Source organism: Triticum urartu, chromosome 4A (genome assembly GCF_056163025.1).
Source record: "Triticum urartu cultivar PI428250 chromosome 4A, HENAU_Tu73, whole genome shotgun sequence".
Lineage (NCBI taxonomy): Eukaryota > Viridiplantae > Streptophyta > Magnoliopsida > Poales > Poaceae > Triticum > Triticum urartu.
The window spans coordinates 434,062,193-434,090,186 of record NC_141876.1 but is presented as its reverse complement, the minus strand read 5'-3'; the positions used below and the strand labels follow the sequence as shown (position 1 = coordinate 434,090,186).

Genomic DNA, 27,994 nt, shown 5'->3' with positions numbered 1-27,994 from the left:
TGTACATACCTATATTCGCCCTTCAGCAATCAATGGCTAGAATAATATCCTCACAAAAATTTTGCCCACAGAACAAGAGTATATAACAATGCATGGTATGCTAGTTACCTTGAAGAATTTATTTGTGAGGACAGAACATGATTACATAACATGCATGACATGGTAGTTTCCTGTGAAGAATCGATTGCGAGATAACATGAGTATAACCATGCATGGCACTTCTATATTTTCGAACCCAGTATACATTTCCCTGTATTTTCCTTCCAGTTCCATCAGGGACATATCAATGTTGTTTCTTGCATTATCCTACTCATACTCTGAACAATGCCGATCTTACATTAACAATGCCTGTCCTTTTTGATATGATGCAGTGTCCCTACAGTTACTGCCCTTTGTAATCACACCACCTTTGCCAAAAATAGGGAAGCACAACTGGTTCCTCACTCGATCAGACGACGGCAAAAGACAGATGATCATTTGGACACATGAGCCGGAAAAGTTATATTGCAAAAACCCCACTGTATACAAGCACCATGTAATACGTGAGTATCCGGACAGTGGTTGTTACGTCTATGAGCAGGATACCAGCTTGTTGGGGCCTTTAGGATTTTTTAGTTGGAGGCGGGTAAACAGCCTTGGTTTACACTCTCTGTTTCTCGGACTCAATTATCCGATCAATCAGAAGATCACCGTTGGCAAGGACCTTGATGGCGGAGAGGCTCTGTTTGCTATGGAAAACTGTGTCTACACGGTGAGCCCTAGGAGTTCCGGAGCAAACTCCCCTGATTGTCAATGATACAACCTACAGCGAAAAGAAGGTGAGAATGACAAAGGCATCCGGATTAACTTTGATCCTTGGATGTCTCAATTACGACAGGCAGTGATGTGGTTCAAGCCTTCAGGTTGATAGGTAATTGGGTTGTTGCATCGAAAGGGTGGAGTACTGGTGTCTGCGGATCACTGGTCGCTGAAGCGGGGCTGCAAATTATGATGGTGTTGGATAATCTCTTCGAATGACTTTGTTGTCTTTGCTGCTGGTTCTGTATGGGTAGTTCTTTCTTTTGTTATGCATATTCCTTGTCATTTGGTCATCCTCGTCTATGTCACTCTTACTATGTAATAGTTTTTTCTGTTTAGAATGTCATTCTCGTCTGGATCACGAGAGTCTGAGCGCTGCAGATGGATGCATTTTGGTGGTGTAGCAAGACTTCTTATGAACTACCATGTCCTGTTGTTTATGTTAGTAGTAGTCACTAGTCAGTGTTCGAATGTTGTATATATCCTTGTTTCAAACTGTTTATTGTCTCGAACTACTGGTGGGCTAAATGAGGGCATCACCATTCTCCAATGTTCAGAGTATATCTCCTTTTTTCAAGTTATATAATTTGAGCTCAGTGTCTTTTCGATGATGTACACTTGTTTGGGCCAGTGAGGTGTCGTTGAATATGGGCCGAGTAGTAACGCAATGCCAAACAGGTCAATTATGACTCTCAGGCCGGGCTCTCAAAAGATCCTTAAAAAGGCCGGGCTCTCCAAAAAAGAAAGAATAAGGACTCTTAGGCCGACATGTGGGCGCCACCGGTGTTTTCGTGCGCTTGCGCGCCAAGAGCATATTGGCGCGTGCTCGAAATTCATGCTACCTTTTCATCCCCAGTCTCCCGCCCCTCCCCCACCTCTGGAATCTCGATTCCTACTCCAGTTCCCCCAAATCCCCCTCCTGTACTCCCTGTACTCAAGCGCACTATCATGTCGCCGGTCAACGCGGATTTCCGAGCTGGAGATCCTGAGGTCCGTCCAGCCTTCGGTCGCTGCGTGCTGTCACTCAACAGTGGCATGGCGGCGCTTGACGACCAGTTTGCCGGCAAGGTGCTGATGGTAACCATCAACGGCGACCGGCCTCCCGTCTCGCCGGACGACCTTGTCAAAGCTCTTGGAATTGCGCACGACATCCAAATAAGTGACTTGCTCGTCGAAGTCTGTCCGCCACCGGCTGATTTCTTCGTCAGGTTCTGGAGAACTTTCGACTGCACTCGTGTGTTCGAATCTTCCCGGCGTTTGTTCTGCGATGGCGCGCTGGTGAGCTTTGATCGGTGGCACCCAGGATGGGGCTCGATGCCCTCTGAGCTTGAGTTTTTAACAAAGCTTACCTTCCACGGCATGCCTCGACGTGCTTGGAACAGCGAGTCCACGAACGAGCTTATCAACGACCATGGAGGTGAGCTCATAAGTATGTTTGTTCCTCCAGACAGCTGGGCTCTGACGGTTATGGCATGGATGAAGAAGCCGTGCACCATACTGTAGGTGATTGGTGTTGAGATACCGGTGCAGGAATTGGGGTTGTACTATTCGTCACCACCAAGGCCGCCGTGGACCATGTTAGGGATGTACCTGTATCTAGTGTTCGTGCATGTCGAAGAAGTGGTCAATCCATCAATCGAAGTCCTGCTGCCGCCACTGGTGCCAGGGTCCGTCGACGACGTCCATTACAGGAGTCAACGTCAGACTTTCCCCGTGTTGCTCGGAACGATGGATGGCACAGGGCCTACTCCATCGTGCGGCGGAGGTCACTGCTTCTTTGGGAGAAGAGGCAGGGCTGGCTGCCTGGATGTGCTCTAATTTGAGGTAACAACTAAATCTTGTCAGATATTAGTTAAATCTGAGCTATGGGTGTGAAGCACTGATATGCCGGTACATTTGATTGTGACCTCTTCTAATTTTTTACCTGAACTTTTTTTAGAAAGGGTTGTACGTCAACTTAATGTGCTAGCAGAACTTATTGTGTTGTCTGTCTGTTTTCTTTGCACAACATTGAAGATATTTCCCCATCATTGATAAAGACGATGAACCGTTATGTACGACTTCGTTGGTTTCAACATAGCCCTTCTCGTACCGATCCACTGCTTCCATCCTGATTGTGCCGCCTGCGTGAAATTTTTGTATGCAAGTTCAGTGTGCTATGATGGTCTATATGATTGTGTCAACTATATAAGTTTTTACTGAGCATCAGCAATGCATATGGCAGAAAGATGTATTTACGAGCATCGACCGATGGGTCTCTCTCTATCTCTCTCTCTCTCTCTCACACACACACACGCACACACACGTGCACACGTACAAGTGGGACCCGTTGAATTATTTATTTGCTCGTGACAGCTTTTAATTAGGTTCCACTGTAATCTAACTTTTTTCTTAAGTTATTAATTGAGCCCAGTGACTTCAAAAATTTGTACAGAAGTGTTGTTTGGGCCTTTCTGGCATCGCTGAATGTGGGCTGAGTAACCATGTTAGGTTGTACTGTACTACACAGGCCTTTTTTTCAACATCAGCAATGCAACTGGGCCGACAGTTGTACACAATATCCGGGTCAACTTGTTATTCTCCGCCCCGCTGGGCTGCGAACTTTTCTAGGAGGTATGCATTAGGCTTAACAAGAAAATGGACTTTAAGAAATAATAAATGGAATGTAATTATAATAACTGGACAGTTACTATGCACCAAACACGTAATTAGTTTGAAAAATATATTATTTTTGGAATTTGAAAATTTTAATTTCATTACTTGTTGCACGTGCAATATTTTGTTGGATTTTAACGTAATACAACTTTATTTTGAAATTATATTTAACCTGACTACAAATTTCGGATAAAAATATTTCGGATCCCATCAAAATGTGGGAATTTTTTTGAATTCTGTTTTGAGCAGTTGTTTGAAATTATTAATCGTTGTCCTAGCTAGAAGTTGGGCTGTACTTTTAACAAACTGTAAATGGGCTGTAGCAAATTCTATTAGAATTAAAAAATGGGTTGTACATTCTTACAAATCGCAAATGGGCTATATGTTCTCTGCCAAATCCGAGCTGTGGGCCTACTAAGTTGACGCGTACCAAGGGCTTTGTCAACTTAGTCAATATAAACGATTCTAGCTTCAGTGATCGTACGATGTCCATCCAACGGCCGTAGTGCTTATTCAACCTCTGGTCTTCTTGCTCCAGCCGCCCAAAGCAGCGCCGGTCGTGTCGCGTGCTCCTGCCTCCCGTGGCCGGCTGTGATGCCGTGGAGGCCTCACCGCCCCGTACTACTCCCACCGCTGGCCAGGCCATCCCTCTACTCACCCACCCCCCTATTATTCTATGGCGTCGTCAGCCTCACACCGCAGCCGAACCAGTGAACCCTCGTACTCCTCTCCGCGTGGGCTTCCACTGCTGCGTTTTCCCCGGCTCCGCATCGTCCCCTTCCTAGGCCTCGCCGTGGTCCAGACCACCGCCCTAGTGCTCTCGGCGCGGCGTGATCAATGTGGTCAACGACCGACTTCCATCGGAAGAGTACTGTACGTGGAGAGGCTGACAGCTGGGTCCAGGCGGCCGCAAGGAAGTGCCTCCTTATTACACGCAAAATAATTATTCCTCCACCTGACAGGAGGGACCCACCGGATGGGCCACCTTATTTCGCGAAAAAACATTTCCCCCCTGATTGCTAGGACCCACCGGACGGGCCAGCGTATTTCGCGAAAAAAACCTTCCCCTCGCTGTCAGCTCGGACCCACCGGAAGTGCCTCCATATTACGCACAAAAAATGAATACTCTCCCTGCTAGCTGGGATCCACCATGGTGGGAGGCTGACTTGTGGGCCTACTAAGTTGACTGGGACAGAGGCCTTTGTCAACTTTAGTCAATATGAATGATTCTAGCTCCAGTGACCGTACGATGTCCATCCAACGGCCGTAGTGCTTCTTCAACCTCTGGTCTTCTTGATCCAGCCGCCCAAAGCAGCGCCGGTCGTGCCGCATGCTCCTGCCTCCTATGGCCGACTGTGCTGCCGCGGAGGCCTCACCGCCCCCTACTATTCCCATCGTTGGCCAGGCCCTGCGGCGATGGCAGCCTCACACCGCAGCCGAACCAGTGAACCCTCGTACTCCTCTCTGCGCGGGCTTCCACTGCCGCGTCTTCCCCGACTCCCCGTCGTCCCCTTCCTAGACCTCGCTGTCGTCCACCGCCCTGGTGCTCTCGGCGCGGCGTGGTCAAGGAACGACTTCCATCGGACGTGGACTGTACGTGGAGAGGCTGACAACTGGGTCCACGGCCGCAGCAAGGAAGTGCCTCCTTATTACATGGAAAATAATGATTTCTCCACCTGACAGCTGGGAGCCACCGGACGGGCCACTGTATTTCATGAAAAAAAACGTTTACCCCTGACTGCTGGGACCTACCAGCTACATGTTCGCATGCAAGGAAGTGCGTTCGGGCAAAAAAATATGATTCTCCCCCCTAACTGCTGGGACCCACCAACTACATCTTCGCAGGCAAGGAAGTGCCTGACAGTCGGGACCCACCTGGTCGAAGCGTACGTAGCGTTGTCATTCTGGTCGCGAAGTTGTACGTACATATATACTGGTGGATGTAGAGGCGCGCACGTGTCGTAGTAGAGGCGCGTACGTGTCGTAGTAGAGGCGCGCACGTAGCATGTACACGTACGTACAGCGGCCAAGGTGCAAGAAAGAAAATACGACCACGTATGTGTACATACGTGTTGGGTCTCGAACGCCTACTCGCGCATACGTACGGCCAGGGCTCGTGTACATGGCTGGGTCGGAACAGAGAAACCGCGTCGTCATCGTGTTCATGGGGAGGCAACAGAATGCGTCGTGTTCATGGGGAGGCAACAGAATGCGTCATGTTCATCGGGAGGCAACAGAACGCGTGGGAGCGAACCGGCTGGGTCGGAACGGAATGCGTGGTCGTGTTCATCGGGAGGGCTTGGATGGAACAGGCGATGGAAACGAGGCCTGGCTACCGCACAACGGAGGAAACGGACCTCCTACGTTTGGAACGAGGTCCTGTTGATCGGGAGGGGTCTGGCGTAGCGCAAAACGGAGGAAACGGACCTCCTACGGTCGAAACGGGGGTCCTGTTGATCGGGAGGGGTGTGGCGTACCGCAAAACGGACGAAACGGACTTGTGTTGGAGCGCTATGGTCGAAACGGGGGTCCTGTTCATCGGGAGGGGTGTGGCGTACCGCAAAACAGAGTCCATGGGATACTGTACATCTCCACCGTCGACCTCCTCCAGCCTCCACGGGCTACCGTCGACCTCCTCCGGCCTCCACGGGCTACCGTCGACCTCCTCCAGCCTCCACGGGCTCCTGTTCATCCAGCCTCCACCGCAAACTACTCCACTGGCTACTGTTCAACCACCCCTCCACGGGCACCCCTCCACCGTCTACTGTTCATCCAGCCCTCCACACCACGGGGTCCTGTTCAACCACCCCTCCACGGGCACCCCTCCACCGTCTACTGTTCATCCAGCCCTCCACCACACCACGGGGTCCTGTTCATCCAGAGGAAACGCCACCGCTCACTGTTCATCCACCACCCCCCCTGCAACGCTCACTGTTCATCCAATCGATCGGCTTCAGTTAGCAAAAGTAGCGAAGGAATCGCTCGATCGGGTTCAGTTAACAGCCATCGATCGATCGCTCGGTTTAGTAACGCGTAGCCTGCAGTGCAATCGCTCGGGTTCAGTTAGAGCCCAATGCCTCGCTCGGGTTCAGTTAGAGCCAACGCCTCGTACACACGCACGTACGTGTACGAGAGAAATGCGCATCGCTCGGCCCCCGACCTCCCACCGTAACCGTGAACTCCCCGAAATTTCCCCCCCCCCTCGCTTCTACCACGGTTTTTTCTGTCATGGACGGCCCAAAGAATGTCATGCAGCTGCGTCTCCGGCCCGCCCAGGACGAAAAGCCCATTTTCTGTCATGATTTTTTGTTATAGAAGTAGGAGCCCACCACATCTATGATGATACCGGGTTTTGTCACAATTATCGTCATAGAAGTGTCAGATGTATGACAGAAAAAAATTTCGTTCGGCCCAAAATGTCTTTTTTTGTAGTGCTTGTCCGTTTTTTGATGTCATTGCTACGCTAGATCATTGCACATCCCGGTACACCGCCGGAGGCATTCATATAGAGTCATATCTTTGTTCTAGTATCGAGCTGTAATATCAAGTTGTAAGTAAATAAAAGTGTGATGATCATCATTATTAGAGCATTGCCCCAGTGAGGAAAGTATGATGGAGACTATGATTCCCCCACAAGTCGGGATGAGACTCCGGATGAAAATAAAATAAAAAAGAGAGAGAAAGGCCAAAAAAAGAAAGAGAAGGCCCAAATAAAAAATAAAAAAATGAGAGAAAAAGAGAGAAGGGGCAATGTTACTATCCTTTTACCACACTTGTGCTTCAGAGTAGCACCATGTTCTTCATATAGAGAGACTCTTGAGTTATCACTTCCCTATACTAGTGGGAATTTTCATTATAGAACTTGGCTTGTATATTTCGATGATGGGATTCCTCAAACGCCCGAGGTCTTAATGAGCAAGCAAGTTGGATGCACACCCACTTAGTTTTCAGTCTGAGCTATCATACACTTATAGCTCTTGGTGCAATCATTGCATGTCAATCCCTACTCACTCACATTTATATCTATTGATGGGCATCTCCATAGCCCGTTGATACGCCTAGTTGGTGTGAGACTATCTTCTCCTTTTTGTCTTCTCCGCAACCACCATTCTATTCCACCTATAGTGCTATATCCATGGCTCACGCTCATGTATTGCGTGAAAGTTGAAAAGGTTTGAGAACATCAAAAGTATGAAACAATTGCATGGCTTGTCATTGGGGTTGTGCATGATTTGAATATTTTGTGTGGTGAAGATGGAGCATAGCCAGACTATATGATTTTGTAGGGATAACTTTCTTTGGCCATGTTATTTTGAAAAGACATGATTGCTTTATTAGTGGGCTTGAAGTATTATTGTTTTTGTGTCAAATGATAGACTGTTGCTTTGAATCACTTGTATCTTAATATTCATGCCATGATTAGATATGTGATCAAGATTATGCTAGGTAGCATTCCACATAAAAAATTATCGTTTTTATCATTTACCTACTCGAGGACGAGCAGGAATTAAGCTTGGGGATGCTGATATATCTCCGTCGTATCTATAATTTTTTATTGTTCCATGCCAATATTCTACAACTTTTATATACTTTTGGCAACTTTTTATACTATTTTTGGGACTAACATATTGATCCAGTGCCTAGTGCCAGTTCCTGTTTGTTGCATGTTTTTTGTTTCGCAGAATATCCATATCAAACGGAGTCCAAACGGGATAAAAACTGATGAGATTTTTTTGCAATATATATGATTTTTGGGAAGGAAAATCCACGCGAGACGATGCCCGAGGGGGCCACGAGGCAGGGGGCGCCCCTGACCCTCGTGGCCACCCCGTAAGGCGGTTGATGCCCTTCTTTCACCGAAAGAAAGCTAATATCTGGATAGAGATCGTGTAAAAATTTCAGCCCAATCGGAGTTACGGATCTCCGAGAATATAAGAAACGGTGAAAGGGAAGAATCTCAGAACGCGGAAACAGAGAGACAGAGAGACAGATCCAATCTCGGAGGGGCTCTCACCCCTCCCGTGCCATGGAGGCCATGGACCAGAGGGCAAACCCTTCTCCCATCTAGGGAGGAGGCCAAGGAAGAAGGAGGAGGGGGGCTCTCTCCCCCTCGCTTCCGGTGGCGCCAGAGTGCCACCGGGGGCCATCATCATCACCGCAATCTTCACCAAATTCTTCACCACCATCATCACCAACTCTCCCCCCTCTATGCAGCGGTGTAACCTCTCTCTTACCTGCTGTAATCTCTACTTAAACATGGTGCTCAACGCTATATATTATTTCCCAATGATGTATGGCTGTCCTATGATGTTTGAGTAGATCTGTTTTGTCCTATGGGCTATTTGATGATCAAGATTGGTTTGAGTTGCATGTTTTATTATTGGTGCTGTCCTATGGTGCTCTCCATGTCGCGCAAGCGTGAGGGATCCCCACTGTAGGGTGTTGCAATATGTTCATGATTTGCTTATAGTGGGTTGCGTGAGTGACTGAAACACAAACCCGAGTAAGGGGGGTTGTTGTGTATGGGATAAAGAGGACTTGATGCTTTAATGCTATGGTTGGGTTTTACCTTAATGATCTTTAGTAGTTGTGGATGCTTGCTGGAGTTCCAATCATAAGTGCATATGATCCAAGTAGAGAAGGTGTGTTAGCTTATGCCTCTCCCTCATATAAAATTGCAGTAATGATTACCGGTCTAGTTATCGATTGCCTAGGGACAAATAACTTTCTCATAACAACAAGCTCTCTACTAAACCTAACTTAGTTGTGTCTTTATCTAAACAGCCCCTACTTTTTATTTACATGCTCTTTATTATCATGCAAACCTATCCAACAACACCTGCAAAGTACTTCTAGTTTCATACTTGTTCTAGGTAAAGCGAACATCAAGCGTGCGTAGAGTTGTATCGGTGGTCGATAGAACTTGAGGGAATATTTGTTCTGCCTTTATCTCCTCGTTGGGTTCAACACTCTTACTTATCGAAAACGCTTGCGATCCCCTATACTTGTGGGTTATCAAGACCTTTTTCTGGCGCCGTTGCCAGGGAGCAATAGTGTGGGGTGAATATTCTCGTGTGTGCTTGTTTGCTTTATCACTAAGTAATTTTTATTTGTTGTTCTTAGTTGTTCTTTATCTTTAGTTATGGATATGGAACACGAAATACCAAAAAAATTAGGTGTACTTTCTGCTCATGGAGATGGGGAACCTCCTAAAACCCTCGATGCTGGTTATGTGAAAGATATTATGTACTACTTTAATAATCCTGAGAAAACCCCATTCAATTATGTAATGGGAGTAACGTTGGATCAACGTGAATACTTTAGGGATTACCAGTTGACACAAAAGGGAAACTATTATGGGATCAAATTCATATATTGAAGTGGTATGCTAGGCAACTATGCTTGAGATATGATTATACTTGTTGCTCTAGGATGAAGGCTCCACACCTTCCCTTTTGATGTGAATTTAATGATAATAAAACCTTAGCTTCTGATGCTAATGGTATATATGATTACTATGATGTGGAACAAATAGAAGAATTTGTTGCTTTTATGGGTGCTTATGAAATTGAATCTGTGTTTAAAGAGTTTGAAGACTTTGATGATTCGGTTTATAGACCGGAAAATTTAGCTATCCTTAAATATTGGTATGAGAATTATGAATACAACTACGATATTAACACACTTATTGAGAAAATCTCCGCTGTCCAAGAAGAGACTAATATTTTGCAGGAGTCTATGGAAGAAGAAATTGATGAAACTGTGAACTCATTGGGTGAAAAAGATGAGGAGGAGAGCGAAGAACAAAAGGAGGAAGAGCGGATTGATCACCCGTGCCCACCTTCTAATGAGAGTAACTCTGCAACTCATACATTGTTTAATTTCCCTTCGTTCTTACCGAAGGATGATTGCTATGATGACTATTATGATCTCGTTGATTCTCTTGAAATATCCCTTTTTGATGATGCTTGCTATGCTTGTGGCCAAGATGCCAATATGAGTTATGTAAAAAACCATACACAAAAATGGTGGTTATGAAATAGTAATGCATCATACAAGTGCTATGTAAATACAATACACACAAAAAATAACGAATAGTAATGTATAACACAAGTGCTATGTAAACATATTATATTAAGAAGATAGGAGAAAGCAATACAACCTAGATAAATGACCAACAAATCAAAAGAAACAAATAAAATACGCACAAGAGGAAAAAGAAAGGAGGAGAGTGCCATCAGAAAACAATACAACCTAGATGATGTTTGTTATTTGTACCAACATATATTTTTGTGCTACGATCAAAAGTAGAAAACATTATTTACCTGTGGTTTACTCTGTTGGAGAAGTTGTCCTTTGGTTGAAGATTGGTCTGACTGGCAGTAGTCAACATATGGTGAAGGTTTTATGGAGAAGCGCTAAATTTGAATACTTCACTTTCCACATCCCAACTGCTAAAAGGGGACACTTGTTCTTCGTCCAAGGTGAAGGTAGTCTTCACAAAGTAGTCACCCCTTGTGTAAACAATGGATGGATCATCATTTAATGTTAGCTCCTTCATTTTACTTTCTAACAAAATGCCTAATGAATCACCATTGACATAGTTTAGCCCTACTGATGACCCTTCAACATTTTTATCCCAATAATGGTTCTCTGTTATGTCATCGAAAGAAAAATAGATTCTTGTATCTGAAATGTCCGCTAATGGTTTAACCAAGGATGAGGTGTTGGTGCACGACACAACATCTATATTGTCTTTACCATGATTATTCCACTTTATGTTCACATCCATAACAACATTAGGCCGAACCTGCTTTTGGAGTGTGTCTGTTGCTTTTTCGCTCATGAATGGGACCTTTTCATATGTGGAGTTCCTCTTTGAAAAAAACCTTATGTTCTGTGGGAAGTCTTTGTTCTTTGATGTTGATTCTTTCCAATTACCACTTATTCTTTCCACAGTGACTTTTCTTCCATTCCCCATCGTCCCAAAAGAGGAATCTCCTGCAATCCCCTTTATAGATTGTTGGGTTGAGATTGTTTTGTTTGGTACTAACTTTCCCTTGCCCACCAAAGAATTTTGTTTCTGGTTGTTCTTGTGAAGAATAGAGGTAATAGTACCATATGATGATGACTTTGTTTGTTGTTTGTTCGTCTTGTGTTTGGACCGAATCATCAAATGTTGGTTTGTTCTAGACACATTATATTGTTGAGATCTATAATGTTTATGCTGTCCTGAATTCCTTCCAGAAGCACCCATACCTTCCCTCTTATGCATGATGAAGTCTACATGGGGCACCACAGAAGCAAACTTCCTTTTATTACTCCTGGAATAACTTGAGTTCTTAATCTCACAGGAATCAGTTGAAGGTATCACAATGTCCTCATTGCAGTTCCAATGTTGGCTCATTTGCTGCCCTCTAAATAATCTCCCTTCTGTTAGCTTGACCTTGATTATGGATGGTTGTGGTTGTTGAGGTAACATCCTTCGAGAAGTTGCAACACTCCTCCTTGACTTAGAAGCCTTGAAAGGGATCCCTGAAGAAATGGTTTTCTCCATAGGATTCACTTGTGGCTTGGGCTCTAGAATCTTGGGAGCCACCTCCATGATTTGAGTTATGTTTCCCATTAAACTGGATCCTCGATAATTAATCGGAGACAAGAACTGGTGATGGGGCATTGAAAGGGTCTTGATGGAACTTGATGGCAATGATTCTATCTGCAATCTTTCAATAGGGCTTCTTGGCATGCTTTTAGCTCTTGAATCAAATGGCTTGAGCATGTTGTCCTTGGAGTACTCTAGGATCCTATTAATGTCGTAGCTATCATGGGATGGGGTGTAAATAGATTTTGTGACACCTGGACGTGGGATGGCATCCAAACCCATAAGCCTAGCCACTACTCCTCGCGTTGTCATCACACCCCCATCCTCATTGGTCCAGGATGCACAACTATAATTGTTTCTCTCTTTTATGCTTGAAACACCAGTCTCCTCAACTTTGTCGTTCTACACACACAATCAGCAAAGCATACATGAAGACAAGAATCATATGAACCAGCAACAATAAACACAACAACAAGAACAAGAAGAAACAAACGCACAAATCATTTCAAGTAGCCAAGCTACTGAATCAATCACTCACCAAATGGAGGCGGCTAGATTGTATGGTTTTGTTGCTTCTCTTGAGAAGCATAACATCATCTGCACGCATATCATAAGAAAAATGGTAATAAAGGATTATCATTGGGGAAACATGACCTTAGTTAGGGAATTAATGGAATGGATGACGTTTTCTTAGAAACACATACCCGGAGATCTAGAGAATAACATCTTGAGGGACTTTCCCCTCCAGTTTAACATGTGAAACAATCGGCCTCCCCTGCCGCCAACCGTGGTTCCACCCTTCTCAGTCCTAATTAATATCACTGCCCCTACCTCTTCAAATCCTTTCTCCTACCCGAAGCAAACACTCGCCCCTCTCTTTTGGATCTTATGTGCTCCGCTCCTAGCAAGAATAGTTTCCAAAAATATGGCCTAGTAAAGATCAGCGTAGACATGCTCATGAATCTAAAAAGAACTTAAGAATTGCTTGCCATAAATAAGCATATATCTAATTCACAAAATTACTCAACCATGGAAAAATGGGTATTCCCAAACAAAAACCTCACAAAAATCTACTTGAACATATTGTACTAATGGGGAGAAAATCCTTAGGGTTAGAGCATCCACGCAAATCTGAAGGCGGGACTCGTATGTGAGAAGCACAAGCCACAAATAGTAGTACAAAGGGAGTAAATAAATACTAGTAAAATCAAATCTTGGAAAGCATTAAATACAAGGTATTTATTTTGAGCAAGTTGATCAATACAAAAATAGAAAAACAAGGGGGAAAGGGTGTTTAAAATTATATGTTGGCCCCACACGATCTTTAAAATATGTGAAAGGGAGCGTCAGGCATTGGGTAGGTCACCTATAGGGCCCACATGACATGACATGGACGTGGTGGGTGAATAATGAAAGGGGACAATGACTATTTGTAAGCATCATATTGGATTATGGTTGAGATACAGGAGGAACATTTGCTCGATCACCAGGTGGGCCCTAATGACTCCCAAATATGTGAAGTTTGTACCCTTTATTTTTTCCTACGAAGTAGGCTTTGTGGAATTTTACCACATTCGCGGACTACTTTTTGTCGGTTTTCCCCAGGTATCGTCTTTTGGGACCAAGGGAACACTATGGAAGAAATCCTAGGCAATTATGAGGGAATCATGTCAATCAATGTGATTATCACCTACCATAAAATAATAAAAAGATTGGTGGCATTTGGATCCTGCACGGCTCATCCAGAGCGCAAGACAACCAACCATACAAGTGCACGCGGTCGTATGACCTGCCATCACTGCCCCTGGGTCGGCTGCTTCACCCTTTGTGGAGTCGGATCGGGGATCAGCCGCCCATAGTCTCCAGAAACACATCTACAGAACCCTAGCCTCCGTAAGGCATCCGGAGGGGGAATCAATCCAAGGAATACGCCGACGCAATGCTACATCAATGGGGCTACAGTATCATCACTGTGGATCCATATTTTAGCATCTTTAGAGCTCATTTTTTACACATTATCTCAATACATTAAATTATATCATGTCCCATTGAGCCAATCATATGTCCATATGCATGATTTCCAATTTTTATCCTTTTCACTGCGAGCATTGCGTAAGCCTTTTTCTTAGTTGCTTTTATTAGTTTTCCTTGTCTTTGTGTGTCTTATAGGTGTTGTGGACTTCCCATGCACTTAGCATGATGAAAGCGGTTCAAACGGTGGACATCGAGGACACCAGACTTAGCCATTTTGAAGAGGGAAAATTTAATTTTTTTCAAAGAGATCCAAATGAAGATCTAAAACACGAAATGGGTTGGCATCGTTTATACAAATCCAATGATCTAAAGAACATCAAATTCCGAGTTTGTATGAAGAAATGGCGGTCGTTTACGAGAAGAGGCCAATATGAATGAGGGTAATCCATACAACCAGGGATGGCCGTATGAACGCTCGTATGAGCCACAGACTTCACTGAGAACTATCCCTCAACACGGTATTCTTCGTGGATTTTGTCCCTATTTGTCCCCACCACTTCCTTGGCCTTCAATAGATGTTTTGGGAAAGGTTAAGGCTTACCTAGAGCCCTTGGATCAAAGGAGAGATGCTACATCAACGGAATAGGCTACGGGAGAGCTCTTATATATTGACCTTCAACCCTAGCCACCACCATAAAGCCTCATTTATTATTCATCTCCACGTCCAGCCGCAGCCACCATCAAGAACACACACCATAGTTGCAACCTTGAAATAGACCGGAAGGGAGCCACTGTTGGAGGACCACCACCGCCGCGCCACCATCACCATCATCCACCGTGCCGGCACCATCACCATCCCTTCTTCCTCCTCCATCATGGTCTCCATGATGGGTTTTAACAACTCTTGAACCCCTTTTTATGTGATGTTATTTGAGTAATTGTTGGCTATGGGTCGGTCGATTAGTAAGTGGTTATTTGATATGTGTTGTCTAATTATGTGTGTTGCTTCGTGTTGCTTATTTACCTTTGGTAATTTAGTGATTGGAGATGTCCTTTTCATTTTCGTAGTTGGAGACATACAACCCCCCAGGACACACATGAAGTAGATAAATGAGCGTGGAAACCAACAGACTTGTGACATGGCAGGTGTAGACATCTTAAGGGGAACATAATTAATCTAGGAGTCACAGTTATCCATGAAACTTATTGCCTTCGTCTGGTCCTCATGACCTTAATATCTTTAAGTTAACCACCGCAGATATGGGACAAGAAGTAGGAGAATTGACTTATCTCAACATAAGCGTCTTGAGGGATAATATTATGTGAGGGACCGCCCACCAGAAGTAGACCACCGTATCCTATAATGCAGGTACTGACTTAGTCACCACGTGGCAGAGTCTGTCGGCATAAGAAAAACTAGGGTATTGCTAGGTCTGTGGTAAACTACTCACACATTATCGGAAGGGCAACAAGGTTGATGTAGAGGCCCTCCATGATCAAACCCCCCTCCGGCAGAGTATCGGAAAAGGCCTCCAGATGGGATCTCTGAAGAACGAAAACTTGTGGCGGCGGAAAAAGTATTTTCGGTGGCTCTCAGATGTATTGGGAATATTTGGAAATTTGTAGAGGTGGAATTAGGTCAAGAGGTGCCATGAAGGGCCCACATGCCTTGGGGGCATGCCTCCTGAGCTTGTCGCTCCCGCGTGACTCTTCAGGTCTTCTCCCGAACCTTCTAGGGTCCCTTGTGGTCCAGAAAAAATCATCAAAAAGTTTTGTAGCGTTTGGACTCCGTTTGGTACCGATACGTCTCCAACATATCTATAATTTTTTATTGTTCCATGCTGTTATATTATCATTTTTATATGCTTTACAATCACTTCATATCATTTTTTGGTACTAACCTATTGACATAGTGCCAAGTGCGAGTTGTTGTCTTTTGCTTGTTTTTTACATCGTAGAAAATCAATACCAAACAGAGTCCAAACGCAGCGAAACTTTTTGTGGAATTTTGATGGACCAGTAGACATCCAATGGGCCGGAGAAGCACCTGGGTGGTGGGCCCCCAGGCGCGCCCAGGTGGGTTGTTCCCACCTCGGTGGCCTCCTGCACTACCTCTTTGCTCTATAAATACCCCAATATTCTATAAACCTTAGGGGACTCGATGAAAATCAATTCCAGCCACCGCAAGTTCCAGAAACACCAGACCAAATCTAGACACCATCACAGAGGGGTTCATCATCCTAATTGGTGCATCTCTGATGATGCGTGAGTAGTCTTTTGTAGACCTTCGGGTCCATAGTTATTAGCTAGATGGCTTCCTCTCTCTCTTTTGATTGTCAATACAATGGTCTCTTGGAGATCCTATGATGTAACTCTTTTTGCGGTGTGTTTGTTGCGATCTGATGAACTTTGAGTTTATGATCAGATCTATGTTTTTATCCATGAAAGTTATTTGAGTGTTTTGATCTCTTATATGCATGATTGCTTATAGCCTCGTATTTCTTCTCCGATATTTGGGTTTTGTTTGGCCAACTTGATCTATTTATCTTGCAATGGGAAGAGGTGCTTTGTGATGGGTTCGATCTTATGGTGCTTGATCCCGGTGACAGAAGGGGAACCGACACGTATGTGTCGTTGCTATTAAGGACAAAAAAATGGGGTCTATTTCTACATAAATAGATCTTGTCTACATCATGTCATTGTTCGTATTGCATTACTCCATTTCTCCATGAACTTAATACACTAGATGCATGCTGGATAGCGGTCGATGTGTGGAGTAATAGTAGTAGATGCGGGTAGGAGTCGGTCTACTAATCTTGGACGTGATGCCTATATAATGATTATTACCTGGATATCATCATGATTATTTAAAGTTCTATCAATTGCCCAACAGTAATTTGTTTACCCACCGTTTGCTATTTTTCTCGAGAGAAGCCACTAGTGAAACCTACAGCCCCGGGTCTCTTCTTTATTATATTTGCCTTTGCAATCTATTTTTATTTGCTTTTATTTTCAGATCTATTAATCCAAAAACCCAAAAATATCTTGCCACAATTTATTATTATTTATTTCATCTCGCGTTCCCGCGAGATCTATTTATCCAATCTACTACAATTTTACCTATCTTTTTACCCGTGAGGGATTGACAATCCCTCTCTTATGCCGGGTTGCAAGTATTTGTTCTTTGTGTGCAGGAGTTGTTTACGTGGTGTTGCATGGTTCTCCTATTGGTTCGATAACCTTGGTCTCATCACTGAGGGAAATACCTACCGTAGTTGTGTTGCATCATCCCTTCCTCTTTGGGGAAATACTGACATGGTTCAAGCCGCAATCAGGTACATGTTTTCTGAAAAGCCAAAAACAAGCAAAAAAAAAGCAACTAGCAAGGGGCACTAGGTCAATAGGTTAATCCCAAAAAATGATATATAATTTCATATAATTGCATATAAAACATTCAAGGTTAATACTATAACAGCATGGAACAATCCAAAATTATAGATGTGTTGGAGATGTATCAAGTACCATCGGCCGCACCACAATGCTTCGTCAGGTTACCACCCAGGATCCTGGAGCCTCCCGTGACCTCAAGAATGTGAGCCTCCAGGGCTGAGACGCTCTTAGCTGCCTGCCGCTGCGGCCTCCCGAGTGGCCCAGGCCTCGCCCTCACCAACTGGGACTTCGGGTTGTTCGCCGCTTTGGCGTCTCCAGCCGGCATGGGGTCGACCGCCGCTGCTACTTGTAAACTGCGATGGGAAGATGAGGGGAGATACAATATAGTAGAGATAATTATTTCCCTCAGTTGGAACCAAGGTTATCGAACTAATAGGAGAACCAAGCAAATTCTCGTCTCCACAACCCGCACACACAAAAGCAAATACTTGCACCCAACGCGGGCAAGAGGGTCATCAATCCCCTTGAAATAGTTACTTGCAAGGATTAAATCTTGTATAGGTAGATGGATAAATTGCAAAGTAAAATAAAAGTAAACATATTGCAACAAAGTATTTTTGGATATTATAATATGATTAAAGTAGACCCTGGGGCCATATTTTCACTAGAGGCTTCTCTCTCGAATACATAGCATACGGTAGGAGAACAAATTACTGTTGGGCAATTCATAGAAAAGCACATAGTTATGACGTTATTCACGGAAATGATCATGTATATAGGCATCATGTCCGAGACAAGTAGACCGACTCCTGCCTGCATCTACTACTATTACTCCACCAATCGACCGCTATCTAGCGTGCATCTATGGTATTAAGTTCATGACAAACGAAGTAGCGCCTTAAGCTAGATGACATGATGTTAACAAAGTAAGCCCAATCAATATGAATAAACCCTCTCATTTTACCCTTAATGGCAACAATACAAATATGTATCTTGTCCCCTACTATGTCACTGGGATATAGAGCACTGCAAGATTGAACCCATTACAGAGCACGTCTCCCACAGAAGATAAATCAATCTAGTCGGCCAAACCAAACAGATAGATCGAAGACAAATACAAAGCTATAGCAATCATGCATAATAAAGTTTGGAAAAGACTCAATTTCTTTCAATGAATAATCTGATCATAAACACACAATTCATGGGGATCCCAACAAACACACCACCAAAGAAGATTACACCAGATAGAACTTCAATAAGATCGAGGAGAACATGGTATTGAACATCAAAGAGAGAGAATAAGCCATCTAGCTACTACCCATGGACCCGTAGGTCTGTGGTGAACTACTCACGCATCATCAGAAGGCGGCAAGGATGATGTAGAAGCCCTCTGTACTTGATCCCCCTTGGTAGGGTGCCGGAAAAGGCCTCCAGATGGGATCATGCAAGAACAAGAGCTTGCGGTGGCGGAAAAAGTGTTTCAGGTGGCTCTCTGGGGGTTTCCCGATATTTGAATTTATAGAAGTGGAATTAGGTTAGGCGGAGCCTTGTGCGGCCCATAAGGTAATAGGGTGCGCCCCCTGGGCGCGCCCTATTGCCTTGATGTCTCCTCGTTCGTCTCTAGTCTCCTCCCGAAGCTTGTAGAGACTCTTTTTCCAGAAAAAAAATCTTCAAAAAGTTTCGTAGCGTTTGGACTCCGTTTGGTACTGATTTTCGGGAAAACCAAAAACAAGTAGAAACAACAAGTGGCACTAGGCACTGGTTTAATGGGTTAGTTTCCAAAAATGATATAAAATACCAAAGAAATGCATACAAAGCATCCAAGATTGATAATAAAATAAGAGGAAACAATCAAAAATTATAGATACATTGGAGACGTATCAGCAATCCCAAGCTTAACTTCTCCGTGTCCTTGATGTCTACTACACAACTTGTTCTCGTAGACTCCTGTTGGGCCTCCAAGTGCAGAGTTTTGTAGGACAGTAGCAATTTTCCCTCAAGTGGATGACCTAAGGTTTATCAATCCGTGGTAGGCGTAGGATGAAGATGGTCTCTCTCAAACAACCCTACAACCAAATAACAAAGAGTCTCTTGTTGTCCCCAACACACCAAGTACAATGGTAAATTGTATAGGTGCACTAGTTCCGCGAAGAGATGGTGATACAAGTGTAGTAATGATAGTAGATACTAACTTTTTGTAACAGGAATAATAAGGTAACAAGTAACACAAGTGAGCACAAACGGTATTGCAATGCTTGAAACCAAGGCCTAGGGTCTGTACTTTCGCTAGTGCAATCTCTCAACAATGCTAATATAATTGGATCATATAACCATCCCTCAACATGCGATGAAGAATCATGCCAAAGTTCTTATCTAGTGGAGAACATAAGAAGAAATTGTTTGTAGGGTACGAACCCACCTCAAAGTTATCCTTTCTGATCAATCTATCCAAGAGTTCATACTAAAATAATACCAAGTTACCCTTTCTGATTAATCTATCCAAGAGTTCATACTAAAATAACACCATATGATACACAAGAACCAACTCTAATGTCACCTAGATACTCCAATCTCACTGCGAGTATCCATGAGTTGATTATATGATATGCATCAAACAATTTCAGATTCATAATACCCAATCCAACACAATGAACCTCAAAGAGCGCCCCATGATTTCTACCAAAGAAACAAAGACGAGAACGTGCATCAACCCCTATGCATAGATTACCCCAATGTCACCTCGGGGATCCGCGAGTTGAGTGCCAAAACACATATCAACTGAATCAATATGATACCCTATTGTCACCACAGGTATTCATAGCAAGACATACATCAAGTGTTCTCAAATCCATAAAAGTATTCAATCCGATAAGAACGAAATCTCCAAGGGAAAACTCAATTCATATCAACAATATAGAGAGGGCAAAACACCATATGATCCAATGATATTAATAAAGCTCGCGATACATCAAGATCGTGCCAAATCAAGAACACGAGAGCGAGAGAGATTAAACACATAGCTACTGGTAGAAACCCTCAGCCCCGAGGGTGGAATACTCCCTCCTCATCATCGTGGCCGGCGAGATGATGAAGATGGCCACCGGTGATGATTTCCCCCTCCGACAGGGTGCCGGAACAGGGTCTAGAATGGTATTTTGCGGCTATAGAGGCTTGCGGCGGCATAACTTCTGATCTAGGGTTATTTTGGGGGTTTCTATATTTATAGGATTTTTTGGCGTCGGTTTCATGCTGAGATGGGCCACGAGGGGCCCACTACCCACCAGCACACGAGCAAGGCCCTTGGCGCGCCCTGGTGGGTAGTGGCCACCTCCTTCACCTTCTAGTCCTCCCATGAAGCTTTTAGTGCCTCTTTTGTTCCAAAAAAGTCATCAAAAAGTTTCAGCTCATTTGGAGAGCTTTCATTTCTGCACAAAAAACAACACCACTGTAGTTCTGCTGAAAAGAGCGTCAGTCCGGGTTAGTTCCATTCAAATCATACCAAAACTATATAAAATTGTTGTAAACATGGCATGAATACTTCATAAATTATAGATACGTTGGAGACATATCAGCATCCCCAATCTTAATTCCTACTCGTCCTCGAGTAGGTAAATGATAAAGAAATAATTTATGAAGTGTGAATGCTAGCATAGTGCATAAGTTTGATCAATGATAATTTCAATCACTTTTCCTAGCTTCATAACATCAACTCTTTCTCATAAAACTCATCATGATAAAGTAGCTATAAATTCACATGTTGCAGTTCAAACAATGCCTGCTCTTGAAACTTAACAACCTATGTTCTTAGTCACCAAACAACTGCAATTCAACTTATTCTTAACAAAGTCTAAGTAAGAGCTCCACATACTCAATCATCACATAGTCTTCTATGATTGCTAGTAGTCAAGGCATATTGTTAGAACAAATGGCATCCATCAAACACAAAGAAAGATAGGGGCTTAATGTTCCGCCTCCCAACTCATTTATCATAGAGATAGTTGTCGACAATAATAATTGATGATCAAATATATTTGACTGGCCATATGTGCATAGATCTTTCCCCACCACATGATGCTTGCCAACTATAGAATAATTGAGGTTGAAATGAGAATGCATACTATTGACTCTTGCATAAAAGTAAATAATGAAAAGTAAAAGATAGGCCCTTCGCAGAGGGAAGCAGAGGTTGTCATGCACTTTTTATTTTTGGATGCGCAATCTCTTAATGCTAAGGAACGTCACGTTATATTGCCCCTTATGATAGCAACCTTTATTATGCAGTCCTTTGTTTTTATTGCTATACCATCACAAGTTTGTACAACGCTTATTTTCCCTTACAATAAAAGATCAAACATATTTAGGAGCAATTTTTATTGCTCTATGCACCGATGACAACTTACTTGAAGGATCTTATTCAATCCATAGGTAGGTATGGTGGACACTCATGACAAGAAACTAGGTTTACGGGTTTTTTGATGCACAAGTAGTATCTCTACTTAGTATGATTTTTTGGCTAGCAAAAGATCCTAAGCAAATGCCACATGTTGGAGGAACCATAACAATATAACTTCTATGCAAATATACACAACCATAATTCATTACGTTGTCTTCCTTGTCCAACTTCAACTAATTTGCTCAAGTTTGAAATTAATTAATGGGTATTCACAATCATAGAAGATGTCCAAGATAATATATTTGTATGTGAAAGTTCTCTTCCTTATACTAATCATTCATGAATTGCTTGTATGACCAATATTGTGATTGTCAAGCTTCAAAAGATTTCATTTTCTAAACCCAATGTGAAGCTACTACTAGGCATGATGTGAACATATAATTTCTACTTCATGATATTCAATTCATTCAACAATTTACTCATAGGATATAAGTGAAGCACAAGAGTAAATAACAAACTACTCCAAAATGATATAAGTGAAGATCAAGTGAGTAGTTAAGTAAATGGGTAGCCATTTGAGGACTCTCTCTTATTTAAAAAAAACATATCTAAGTATTTTTTTAAACAGCAAGCAAAACAAAATAAAATTACATTCCAAGAATAGCACACATCATGTAAAGAAGCAAAAACGTTGGCTCAACCGATAGTAACTGGTAATTGTTGATGAAAAAGGTGGGATGCCTACCGGGGTATCCCCAAGCTTAGATGCTTGAGAATTCTTGAAATATTATCTTGGAATGCCTTGGGCATCGCCAAGCTTGAGATTTTGTATCTCGTTAATTCCTTTTATATCACGGTTTTTCTAAATCTTAAAAACTTCATCCACACAAATTAAACTCAACAAGAACTCGTGAGATAAATTAGTATAAATCGATGCAATAACCTTATCATTCTCTACTATAGCAAATCACTAAAATTATTATTTAACATTGCATTCTAAATGCCTCTGCATATTTAATATTCCTATCCTCAAATAGGATCGTTAAACAAGCAAACATATGCAAACATAATAGCAATTTGTCTAAACAGAACAGTCTGTAAAGAATGCAAGAAGATTCATACTTATCTAACTCCAAAAATTCTGATAATTTACCACACTGTAGAAAATTTATCATAGCTTATTGTGCCAAAAGTTTCAACATGTTATCGCATTCTTACTTTTCTCAAGAATTCATGCACTAGCGTGCAACTTTCTGTTTTCAAACAGCCACATAGAGACTTGCAAAATAAGCATGGTAAAGACTATACTTGACATTTTTATTGAAATAAAAGAATCAAAACATTATATAAATAACAACAAGCAAATACAAACAAAATAAATGACACTCCAAGCAAAACTCAAATCATGTGACGAATGAAAATATAGCTCCAAGTGAGGTTAGCGATAATGTTGAAGACGAAAGAGGGGATGCCTTCCAGGTTATCCCCAAGCTTAGTTGCTTGTGTCTTCCTTGAATATCACCTTGGGGTGCGTTGAGCATCCCCAAGCTTAGGTTCTTTCCACCTTATTATCCTCATATCGACATCTCACCCAAAACTTGAAAACTTCAAGCACACAAGACTTAACGAAACTTCGTGAGATGCATTAGTATAATAAAGCAAACCATTTACTTTGGTACTGTCAAAGACAAGATTCATAATTTTTCTCACACAATGCCTATTGTACCTTATCATTTCCACAATTTGTATTGAGCAATATAAGCCATAGAAACTAGGAAACAAGCAAACTATGCATTCAAAATAGAATCTGACAAAAACAGAACAGTCTGTAATGATCTGGAAATGACCATACTTCTGTTACTCAAAACAATTCTGAAAATTAGGAAAACATCGACAATTTGTATATCAATCATCTGTAAAAATTAGAATTTTATCATGTCACGGTGAATTTAAACAATTCTGTTACTGGAAGCAAAAGTTTGTTTTTTTTGCACAGAATCAAGTCAACTATCATCACTACAAAAAAATACACTTCTGTGATGATACGTGTTTGTCACAGTAGGTCACGTTTTCTGTCATGCATGTACATCCATGACGATTTTATGACAGAATCAAGATATTCATACCTGTGCTGTCGTAGAAGTGTTTCATGACATTACCAAAATTATCATCACACAAGTGTCCACTTCCATGACGATAAATCATGCGTCATAGAAGTGCTTTCGTCAAGGATAATCGACACGTGGGATCCATTGTAACGGGTCACCATTAAGCTATCGATTTCCGGTTTGGATCCGATAACCCGATAATAGCCCGGACCAATGGGGATTTTCCACATGTAAACTTCTCATTCGCCGGCAGACCCACGTGTCGGCCCGGCGTCCGGACAGTTGTCATCCAGCGAATGGATGGAACGTGCCTATGATACGTCGACACGTGTCTCGGCCCAACAATGGCCCATTCAGGTTAAAAGGCCAGGCCTGTCAAAATAAGAGGGCCGGCCCATTAGCGGCCTACTTGAGTGAGGCCCATTCACCAGCACAGCCCATACAAGTTACACAGAATCGACCCATCGAAGGCCCATTATAGATTTGACAATTTCTAGCCCATCGTCAGTTTCAGCCCATTAACGGCCCACTACGTCTTTGGGCCCAATTACGGCCCGAGCTTTTTTCGGCCTGTTAGCAGCCCATCGTTAGTTCCTGCCCGTTAACGGCCCAGGACATCTTTCGGCCTTTTCTCAGCCCATTCTGCAGTTGGGCCAATTCTAGCCCGTTGTGACTTTAGGCCTGTCCTCGGCCCATTCGGTAAATGGGCCAATTCCTAGCCCATTTTGTCTTTCGGCCTTAGTCAAACTTCTTACTTGAGGACGAGAGAGGTTGATTGCTACATATTTTACGCGTCTTTAGATCTCATTCGTTGCACATTATCTTCGTACATTAAGTTATATCATGTCCCATCGAGCCAATTATATGTCCATATGCATGATTTCCATCTTTTTATCCTTTTCATCATGAGCATTGCAAAAACTTTATTCTAAGTTGGTTTTCATTTGTTTTCCTTGTCTTTGTGTATCTTGTAGATGTTGTGGACTTCCCATGCACTTAGCATGATGAAAGGAGTTCAAACGGTGGACATCGAGGACACTAGACTTAGCCATTTCAAAGAGGGAAAAGGTAGATTTTTCTAAGTGCTTCAAAGTAAGATCTAAAGTCATAAATGGGTCGGCATCATTCATACGAATCCAACGAGCCCAAGAACGGCAAATTCCAAGTTCGTATGAAGAAACGGCGGCCGTTTTGCAAAAAGAGGTCAGTACGGAAGACGACTTTCCATACGACCATGGATGGTCGTACGGACGCTCATATGAGCCCAAGACTTCACCCAAAACTGCCTCTCGAGATAGGATACTACGTGGATTTTGTCCCATTGGTCCTGCATCTTCCTTGGCCTTCAAGGGATGGTTTGGGAAAGGATAAGGCTTACCTAGAGCCCTTGGATCAAAGGAGAGATGCTACATCAATGGAGGAGGTTACAAGATAGCTCCTATATACACCTTCAACCCTGCATGCCGCCATTAAGCCTCAATCATCATTCATCTCCATGTCCAACCACCGCCACAAACAAGAACACCACTACAAAAAAATACTTTCATCATAATACGTGTTTGTCACAGTAGGTCACGTTTTCTGTCACGCATGTACATTCATGATAATTTTATGACAGAATCGAGATAGTCATACATGTGATGTCGTAGAATTTTTCCATGAAAATAATTAATTTTTCATCATGGAAGTGTTCACTTCCGTGATGATAAATGGCGCGTCATGGAAGTGATTTCTTCAAGGGTAACCAACACGTGGTAGCCACCATAACGGATCGTCCTTAAGCTATCGGGTGCCGTTTTGGATTAGATACCCATGAACAACCCCGACTAATGGAAAATTTCCACGTGTAGATTTCTCATTCGCCAATGGAAGCATGCTTCAGCTCAATGTTGCGATAGGTGTCGCGCATCCAATGAATGATACCTGCCAATGAAAAGGTGATAAGTGGCATAACCCAACAGTGGCTCGTTTACTTAAAAAGGCCGGCCCAGTCAAAGGCCCACAAGATTTGGTCATAAACTATTAGACCGACCCATTATCGGTCCACCATGTCTCTGGGCCAAATTATGGCCCATATGAAGGTTCGGCCCGTTCTAAGTCCAGTACGTTTGGGCCCAATTAAGGCCCAGTGTGTATTTTGACCTATTAAGGGCCCATCGTACAGTTTGACCCATTTCGGCCCGATGTTCATTTCAGCATGTTAGCTGCCCTTGGTGCAATTGGGCCGATTTTGGCCCGGTGTCACTTTCAGCCATTTAACGGCCCATGCTACATTTGGGCACATTCCGAAGAGGATATATTCGTTACCATAGCCATACAAGCTAGACCTCTAGGGTTTAGCCATTACGATCTCGTGGTAGATCAACTCTTGTAATACTCATATTCATCAAGATCAATCAAGCAGGACGTAGGGTATTACCTCCATAGAGAGGGCCCGAACCTGGGTAAACATCGTGTCCCCTGTCTCCTATTACCATCGACCTTAGACGCATAGTTCGGGACTCCCAACCCGAGGTCCGCCGGTTTTGACACCGACATTGGTGCTTTCATTGAGAGTTCCACTGTGCCATCGTCAAGGGGTTCGATGGCTCATCCAATCATCTACAACAATGTTGTCCAAGGGGGAGTTTTCCTCTCCAGACAGATCTTCGTGTTCGGCGGCTTTGCACTGCAGGCCAACTCGCTTGGCCATCTGGAGCAGATCGAAAGCTACGCCCCTGGCCATCAGGTTGGATTTGGGAGCTTGAACTACGTTGTGGACATCCGCGGGGACTTGATCTTTGCCGAATTCAAGACCGCTGCAACCACTCCTGGTCACCCCGATAGACATGACCTAAATCTGTCATTGGATCGCATCCAGGAGATAGCTCCTATAACTGCTCTGGCCTTAGATCCAGAGCAAACATCGTCATCCAAGGATGGGAAGCTCAACCCCGCCACGGAGGCCACAGATTCCCCGGCGTTGGAGCCGCGCATAGACTTGATCTCACACGGTACCTGTGCCACTGGAACTCCGGACTCATCTCCGGTCATAAGTTCCGAACCATGTGAGCCCATGGACGCCGAACTTGATCGTTTATCGATCTCCGAATTCAACGTCGCAGACATCTTCCAGCACTCACCCTTGGGCGACATGCTAAATTCATTAAAGAACCTGTCCTTGGTGGAGGACTCACAGCCGAACTATATCCGGTTCAAACTAGGGGCTGATGATGGAGAATTTTGCTTCCCACCAGCCACCCACTCCATAGCCACCGTCGAGGACTTAACCGACATGCTTGATTATGGCTCCGAAGACCTCGACGGTATAGGCGACGATGCCGATCAGGAGCAGGGCCAAAACCCATCGTTTACCGGACGTTCGATGGTCACTTCTTCATACGACGTATACATGGTGGATGCACCTAAAGAAACTAATGACGATGACAAGGAAGATCCAGTTGAGGATAAACCTCCTGAGACACAGCCTAGACGCCGGTGTCAGCGGCGCCGCTCTAAGTCACGTTGTGCAAAAGACAGCAATGCCGGCACCGGAGAAAACAACACCCCGGATGATGCCGAAGACAATGAAGACCCTGTTGAGGCAACGTCCGAACATGATGAATGGGAAGACGAGCACGATAGCCCTGTTGAACATGCCATACACGAAGACTCGGAGGACAGTAACTATCTTCCGCTCGCCGAGGATGAGGAGAGCCTCGGCGACGAGTATTTCATCGTGCCTGAGGAACCTCTCAAGCAGGAGCACTTTAAACGCCGACTATTAGCCACTGCAAGGAGCCTGAAAAAGAAGTAGCAGCAGTGTCGGGGGGATGGACCGGGGGGATGGACCCCGGGCAGGCAACGGAACCCGGATCCTCTTCAAAAATAACGGGGTTGGCACTGCCCCTCAATATCGGCACGCACTTGGCCAGGTCGCTCGACCCGGCCAAGCCCCGCAAGCCGGCCAGACTAGCCGACCCGGCAAGACACGTCGACTCGGCCCCAACAACTAGCGCAAGATAGCCAAACCCGGCACGACCGAAGCCTCCTCAACAAGCCAGTGCCACCCGTGGCATGCTACGCAATCCAGCC

The 27,994-nt window shown here is 43.8% G+C and overlaps 1 pseudogene; it reads right to left on the bottom strand.

Moving 5' to 3' along the window:
• LOC125554784 (uncharacterized) overlaps positions 1–17,744 on the bottom strand; it is a 69,356-nt pseudogene extending 51,612 nt beyond the window's left edge.
• Positions 17,745–27,994: the final 10,250 nt, after the last annotated feature.